Here is a 7,133-nt window from a genome sequence, read left to right on the forward strand (position 1 = left end):
TGTTAGAAAGAGTGCCTTACCTGAAGACAGTCCAAATGCTCATCCAATTGTGGAGGAGAAAAGAATTTATTCACAATCTTGCAAGAGTGGGCACACAGCTGAACACAAAATGATGGCTGGTGCGCCAAACAAGTGGATGCCGAAATGATTGTACCTATGCCTAGCTAGCACTCCCTCTCCTGTTTCTCCACTGACTAAATACTCCAGAGGTTACAACCTATCCAGATAATTTACCTAATTTGAACTTGCTGCCCAAGTTTCCTCCTTTGATTACATTTTACATTTTAATGACCCTGGCCATCAAAGATTTGGAGCTGGTTCTAAGCTTATGTCAGAGGTCCTCCCTTCTCCCTGCCAGCATCACCTTCTGTGAAAGGTAAACTTAGCTTGACTATTACAGTTGCCAAGATGGAAAACAGTACAAATGCCCATCAATGGACAAGTGGATAAACAAGCTGTGGCATATACATATGATGGAATATTGCATAGCTATAAAATGGAATAAAGTCATGATACATGCAATGACCTGGATGGTTCTTGAGGACATTAAGTTGAACAAAACTTACATGAAAGAGTAGTAACAGTCTCCATCCCTCGTGGCATGAACTACAAAATATCTTTTCTTTACAGCCTATCTACTAGCTGGGTGTAGTGTAAAGTCTTTGGAAATTTTGAAAGAGATACAATCACCCTTAATCCTGAAGTACACTCAAGTATAAGTAAGTTTGGTGCCACCATGTAGTCTACATGATATGGCATGACACGGGTGAGGTGGACTGGCTCTTAACTGGCATTTCTCTTACCTTCCAGTTTGTGATCTTGTGTTACAGAGGATGGAGAACTAGCAGGCACAGTGCATGCATAACAAACACTTACTGGAAAAGCTCCCTTCTGAACTGCAGAAAATGCTTCATGGTCGATCCAACAATTTCAATGGCATTTTCTTGATCATGGAGCGTCCCTCATGATAGAAGAAATATTACCTTTCCTGGCTGGACTTGTTTTGTGTTTTCTACTTGAAAGACATACCTCTAACTTCTTCAAAAAATGTTAATCAGACTCTTGTTGTAAACCAAGAGTATTTTGACTTATATCTCCCAGTATTTAACTTATTAATGAAGAGTAAATTTCTGAACCTGAGATAAAGTATCCTTATACACAGAGACTTTCTAAGCAGGAAATTATTTTTAATGCATGCCTTATGTCCTTGTTTCTAAGACTATACACAAAGGGATTCAGCATGAGTTGACCACTGTGGACATCACAGAAGTTATCGCACTTGCCCTTGAGTTTTTGGTGGCAACAGAACTAAGAAACACTGCAAGACCTGTATCATAAAACAATGACACTACTGAAAGTTGAGACACACAGGTAGAAAATGCTTTATACTGGCCTCCATGAAATGAAATTCTTACAGTGAAAGATATAATCTTAGAGTAAGAAAAAAAGGATGTCAGTGAATGAAATAACACCCAGAATTTCAGCTTCAAAATATATCACTAGGTCATTGAAGAAGGTGTCAGAACATGTAAGTTCGATTACTTTAGTAATTTCCCCAAAGAAGTGAGGAATTTCCAACTCTGTACAAAAAGTCAATAGCAAAACCATTAGGCATTGTAAAAGAGAGACCAGAGCACTCAACATCCATGACACCAGCAGCAGGAGACCACAGAGCCTGGGGTTCATGATGACCATGTAGTGCAGTGGGTGACAGATGGCCATGAAGTGGTCATAAGCAATCATGGTTGAGAGGAAGTAATCCATTCCTACATAAACCATGCAAAAACAGATCTTGGTGAGGCAGTTTCCATAACTTATACTTCTGCTGTCTGTCTGGATGTTCACCAGCATCTTTGGAACAGTGGTGGAGGTGAAACAGATGTCTGCAAAAGACAGGTTAGCAAGGAAGAAGTACATGGGCATGTGCAAGTGGGCATCAGAGATGTTAGCCAGGACAATGAGCAGGTTCCCTATGAGAGTAACCAGGTACATTGTCAGGAACACAGCAAAAAGGAGAGGCAGCACTTCTGTGTCTTCTGAGAATCCCAGGAAGGACAAATTCTGAAACACATATTTCAATCTCTAAATCCATGTAACTCATGAAACTGCTGGAACAGAGAGCAGAACAAGGCAGGTTTAGGCACAAGCAGCTCTCAGCAAATTAACATAAATTTTATGGTTTGTATTGCAAGTATATTAACTTAATTAATTTTTTATTAATCATATAGAGATTTAGTGGATTTTATCTGAAAATGTCAGGGCAAACAAATGTTCCTACTTCTCCTTGATGCTATTGCTAAGAAGCCTTACTTGTTCATAATTTTAAACTTTTACCCAAAGCAATATGTTCCACCTCAAATATTCTTAGGCTTTTTTCATTCAAAAGTCATTTGGCCAGCTATTTTGCACTATGTGATGAAATAATTGGGCCATGGATAATGGTGATGGTAGCACAATATTTTTATTGTCATCAATATTGCTAAATTGCACAATGAAAATGGATAGAATGAGAAGTTTGAGTTGTATATAGATTACTACAATGAAAATTTAAAATATATAAAAATTTTCTATCTGTATAGATAGAAAGATCGATATTGTTAGTGTGTTAGTTAGATTCAGTTGTCAACTTGGCCAGGTGAGCATACCTAGTCTTTTTGCTGCGAACATGAGCCAATGGTATGTCAACCTCATCTGCTGCCAATTACATCTTCAGTAAGCTAGGAGGCGTGTCTGCTGCAATGAGTGATGTTTGACTTAATTGGCTGGTGCTTAAATGAGAGAGCACAATGTAGCACAGCCTAAGCAGCTCAGCATTCCTCATCTCAGCACTCGCAGCTCAGCCCAGGCCTTTGGAGATGTAGAAAGAAGTCACCCTGGGGAAGTTGTTGGAACCCAGGGGCCTGGAGAGAAGACCAGCAGAGACCGTCTTGTGCCTTCCACATAAGAAAGAACCTCAGTGGAAAGTTAGCTGCCTTTCCTCTGAAGAACCAACAAAATAAATCCCCTTTTATTAAAAGCCAATCCATCTCTGGCGTGTTGCATTCCAGCAGCTAGCAAACTAGAACAGTTAGTATGTCATTTCATCTACACCTGATCTATACTTTAAATTGAACCCCATTTCCAATATCAAGAATTTAGTTTGCTGATATTTGATAAAATAATTTTAAAGATTATAAGGAAAGGCAAAAGTCCCAGACTACCTAGAAAATACTGAAGAACGAAGTTAGAGAATATACAATACCATCTGATTCCAAGTCTAACTATTAAGACACAATGATTAAACCATGTTGTATTGGTGAAATAGACACTCAAACTAATCTTTGAGAACTCTATAGACACAGAAAGCGGACGTTAGGGAACTCAAAAACAGACCCACACAAATACAATCAACTTGCCTTTGACAAAGGGCAAGAGCAATTTAATGGAAAAAGTAACATCTTTCAATAAACGCTATGGGACAATGGCATATAAACATGAGAACAAAAAAGAATGTAGCAAAACATTGTATCTATTTCACAAAAATTAACTCAAAATGAATCGTGTACTCAAAATTAAAATGCAAATTAAAATACTTCTAGAATAAAACATCCAAGAAAATCTGGTGGCCTGTGCTTTGGTAATCAGTTTTTAGAAATAACATCCAAATCATGATCTATGAACAGAGGACATTTATTAATTGGACTTCATTAAAATATAAAACTTATGCTTTTTCAAAGATATTGATAAATGACATGTATTCATATATATGAATAATCATTCACACCCACGTAAAGAAAGATAACACCCAATGGAAAACCTGGGGAAAAATTCTGAAAAGAAAGTGAAATGAAGAAGATATGAAGGTGGCAAAAAAGTATATGAAAATAGGCTCAACATCATTTGTCATTAAGGAATTGCAAAATGAAACTGCAGTGATATACCATGACATACCTCTTAGAATACCTGAGGACCTAAACAGTGACAATACCATGGCCTGTTGATAATGGGGAGCAGTACAGACTTTCATTCATTGCTAGTGAGAACTCAAAATGCTGCAGCCGGAAGACAGTTTTTCAGTATTTAGCAAAACTAAACTTAGTCTCACCATTCAGTCCCGAAATTGTGCCCTTAAGTATCCAGCTGATTTGATAACTTAAATCCATAAAAAGCCTAGACATGAATGTTTTATAGCAGCTTTATGTATAATGTCCAAAATCTGAAAACAACCAACATGTCCTTTAAGGTCAATGGATTAACACACTCAATATATCTATACAATGGAATATAACTTAGTAATAAAAATCAATGTTCCCTCTAGTCACAAAAGTCAAGCATACATCTAACATGATTACTGGTCATAGAAACAAAGCAGCCTAAACATCCTGCATAAGTATAATTTCAATTATATGACTTTCTGGATTAGTCCAAATAGTAGAGACAATAGAGTGAACACTAGTTTCAAGGGATTGGGGAGAGGGAAGGAAGGTTGAATAGGTGAATCAGAGCACTTTTCAGAGCATTGAATATATTCTCTATAATCCTATAATTATAGACACCTGAAATTATGCATTTTTTAAACTGATGTTTACAAAATAAAGGATAAGCCTTAGTATATGCAAATAAAAGATTAACTGCCAGGTTAATAGGAATGCCAGGATGGAACGCAAAATGTGATATAAGAATCTAATTCTGTTACAACCATATGAAACATGCTTGCTGAGGGGATGTGGGGAAAAGGTGCAGAATTGGTAATAAGGGATATGAATGGAGTCTGGACAATAAAGTGGACATAAGCTATATCAGTACTGTAGTCTAGTGGATAAAGCTTATCTCACCAGAATATAGGTTGACAATGCTATCACATCTGCAAATGTATACTGGAATCAAACCATTAAGTAGATGATGTCAGGTGAAGAGAGTATGTTTCCCACTGTGGAGTGGGTGGTTAACCATAAGTAAGGGCAGGACAGTAAATATTCTACCTGGCAATGGTTTAGAGCAAGATGCATCAGCATGAGCAGGATAATATATATAGAAGGTTACATATAGACATATCTACAGGTCTGTGTGTATGCAGAACTTGGCAGACATGCAAATATTTTCTTACTCTGTCTTTGGAGAGCTTCTAGATGTCCTAGCAACACGGAGCACACATAGTGCCTGGACCTTTATTTTAATACCATTCTCCAATAAAAGTTTCCTTGGGGACATGGGTGACCATAGACCTGGAATAGAAATATACAGGAAGAGCCTGGAGCATCTTGTACCACAAGAAATTAAGTAGATACTAAAATGAAGCATTCAATGATCGGGATAAATCCAAGAGACATAGAGCAACCCTGAAAGATATCCACCATTTCCCAAACTGAAATAAACCTCACAACAAAATAAATAAAGTAGTATTGTATCACAACCCAAAGTATAAAATAAATGTCGTGAGTCTATAATGATTTAAAGAAAATATGTAATATATGAGTAGGAAGAAAAAGTCTCTATAAAGATGTATGCAAAGCTTTATGTAGATACTGCTGTCTCAAGAAGGTGAGTTGATTCCTTCTCCTAAAGTGCGTCTTCAGGTACTAACCCCCTTCCAAAAATGATATATGGAAAAGCATGAAAATGAGGAACTTTAAAGTGGGGAAACCTGGCAAGCGTTGTTGATGAATGTCAACATCTATAATGAAAAGCAAACTTGATGGGATGTACCCTAGAGACATAAGGTAACAAAAATAGAATTTTATCTCTGGTGTCTTCCTCCATAACCCATAATTCCATTCTAATCATGAGGAAAACATCAAACAAATTCCTACTCAGGGACATTTTACAAAATGCCTTGCCAGCACCCCTGAAAAATATCCAGGTCACCAAAAACAAAGAGAATCTGAGAAACAGTCATTTATAACACATAGATGTACTGTGGAATTGAGGAGTGAAAATGTTCAGAATAAAGAAAAATGGATGTGATTTTCTGGAAACTGTCTCTATATCCTTGTAATTTCTTAATAAGTCTCACACTGCTTTTTAAAATTATGCATTTATTCATTTATTTATTTATTTTTACATGGGCAGGCACATGGAAGCATTCTGCCACTGAGCTTCATTGCACTGCCCCCACTGTTTTTTTTAATTAGATTTATGAAGAAATAAAATTATTAGTAAAATGCATAATCTAGGAACAAACTCTGAGCTTCATTCCAGATGATATTATATGCATTGGAAAAGAATATGACTCTGCTATATGTCTCAATTTTTTCCTATTAGATGAGAAGAGAGATATAAGTTTAATTTAATAATTGACAGAATTAAGAAAAATAACGAGTATAATGTGTCCAACATTGTGTTTCATGTTAATGAAGAATATTTGTATACGTTGTGATTCAACACCACCCATACTCATTCCCCAAACTTCCAAGCCCATTGCCACTGTGCTATTTCCAGCCTGCATCACCTCCCCAGAAATCTGACAACAGAAACTGATGTAGAACCCTCCACAGGCAAGAATTTTCTTGAGCACCACCTTTTATAAACCCTGCACTGACTCTCCAATAACTTCAAACATAAATCTTGTGGAAAAACTCAAAGCTCTCTATTATCTGGTTGCTGGCAACTTTCCCCAGCTCATGTGGCTTTTCCCACACCCTCCCTACCATTGTTCATCAGATACTAAGATCTACTTTTAAACTTGACTGCAGCCTACAAATATATTAATCACACAATCGTGTATCTGTCTTCTTTTCTTGGTGTTTTCATATTCTCTTCTCCTCTTAGAATTTTTAGTGTAAGGAAAATATAATCCTCCTTTCAGGCTCAGTACAATTTCCAGCACCCTTGGGAAGCCTTCATGAACCTCAACAGATGAGTCCAAACTTTGGATCCACTTCACCACAACTTCAGTTTCCACCTCAGGATATTGCATGTGCTCATATCTATGTTTCGTTGCCATATTTAGATGTAATGTCTTCGAAATAAAAAACACTGTCTTATTCATTTATTCTGAGAGTAACACTTAGTGCCTATCAAGAAGGAATTAATGAAAGAGTTTGTGTTGAATGATTTTAAGAAAAAAATGACGAATATGGTCAACAAGGTACCTCCACAAAAGGGAACCTATGATTGTGAACTAACATTAGATGAGACAGATATGAGAAAGACGA

At 36.8% G+C, this 7,133-nt stretch overlaps 1 pseudogene; it reads right to left on the reverse strand.

Moving 5' to 3' along the window:
- Nucleotides 1-1,152: 1,152 nt before the first annotated feature.
- LOC143675632 (olfactory receptor 7A10-like) lies at nucleotides 1,153-6,922 on the reverse strand (annotated as a pseudogene).
- Between the last annotated feature and the right edge of the window lie 211 nt (nucleotides 6,923-7,133).

This window comes from Tamandua tetradactyla, chromosome 3 (genome assembly GCF_023851605.1).
Source record: "Tamandua tetradactyla isolate mTamTet1 chromosome 3, mTamTet1.pri, whole genome shotgun sequence".
In the NCBI taxonomy this organism is placed as follows: Eukaryota; Metazoa; Chordata; class Mammalia; order Pilosa; family Myrmecophagidae; genus Tamandua; species Tamandua tetradactyla.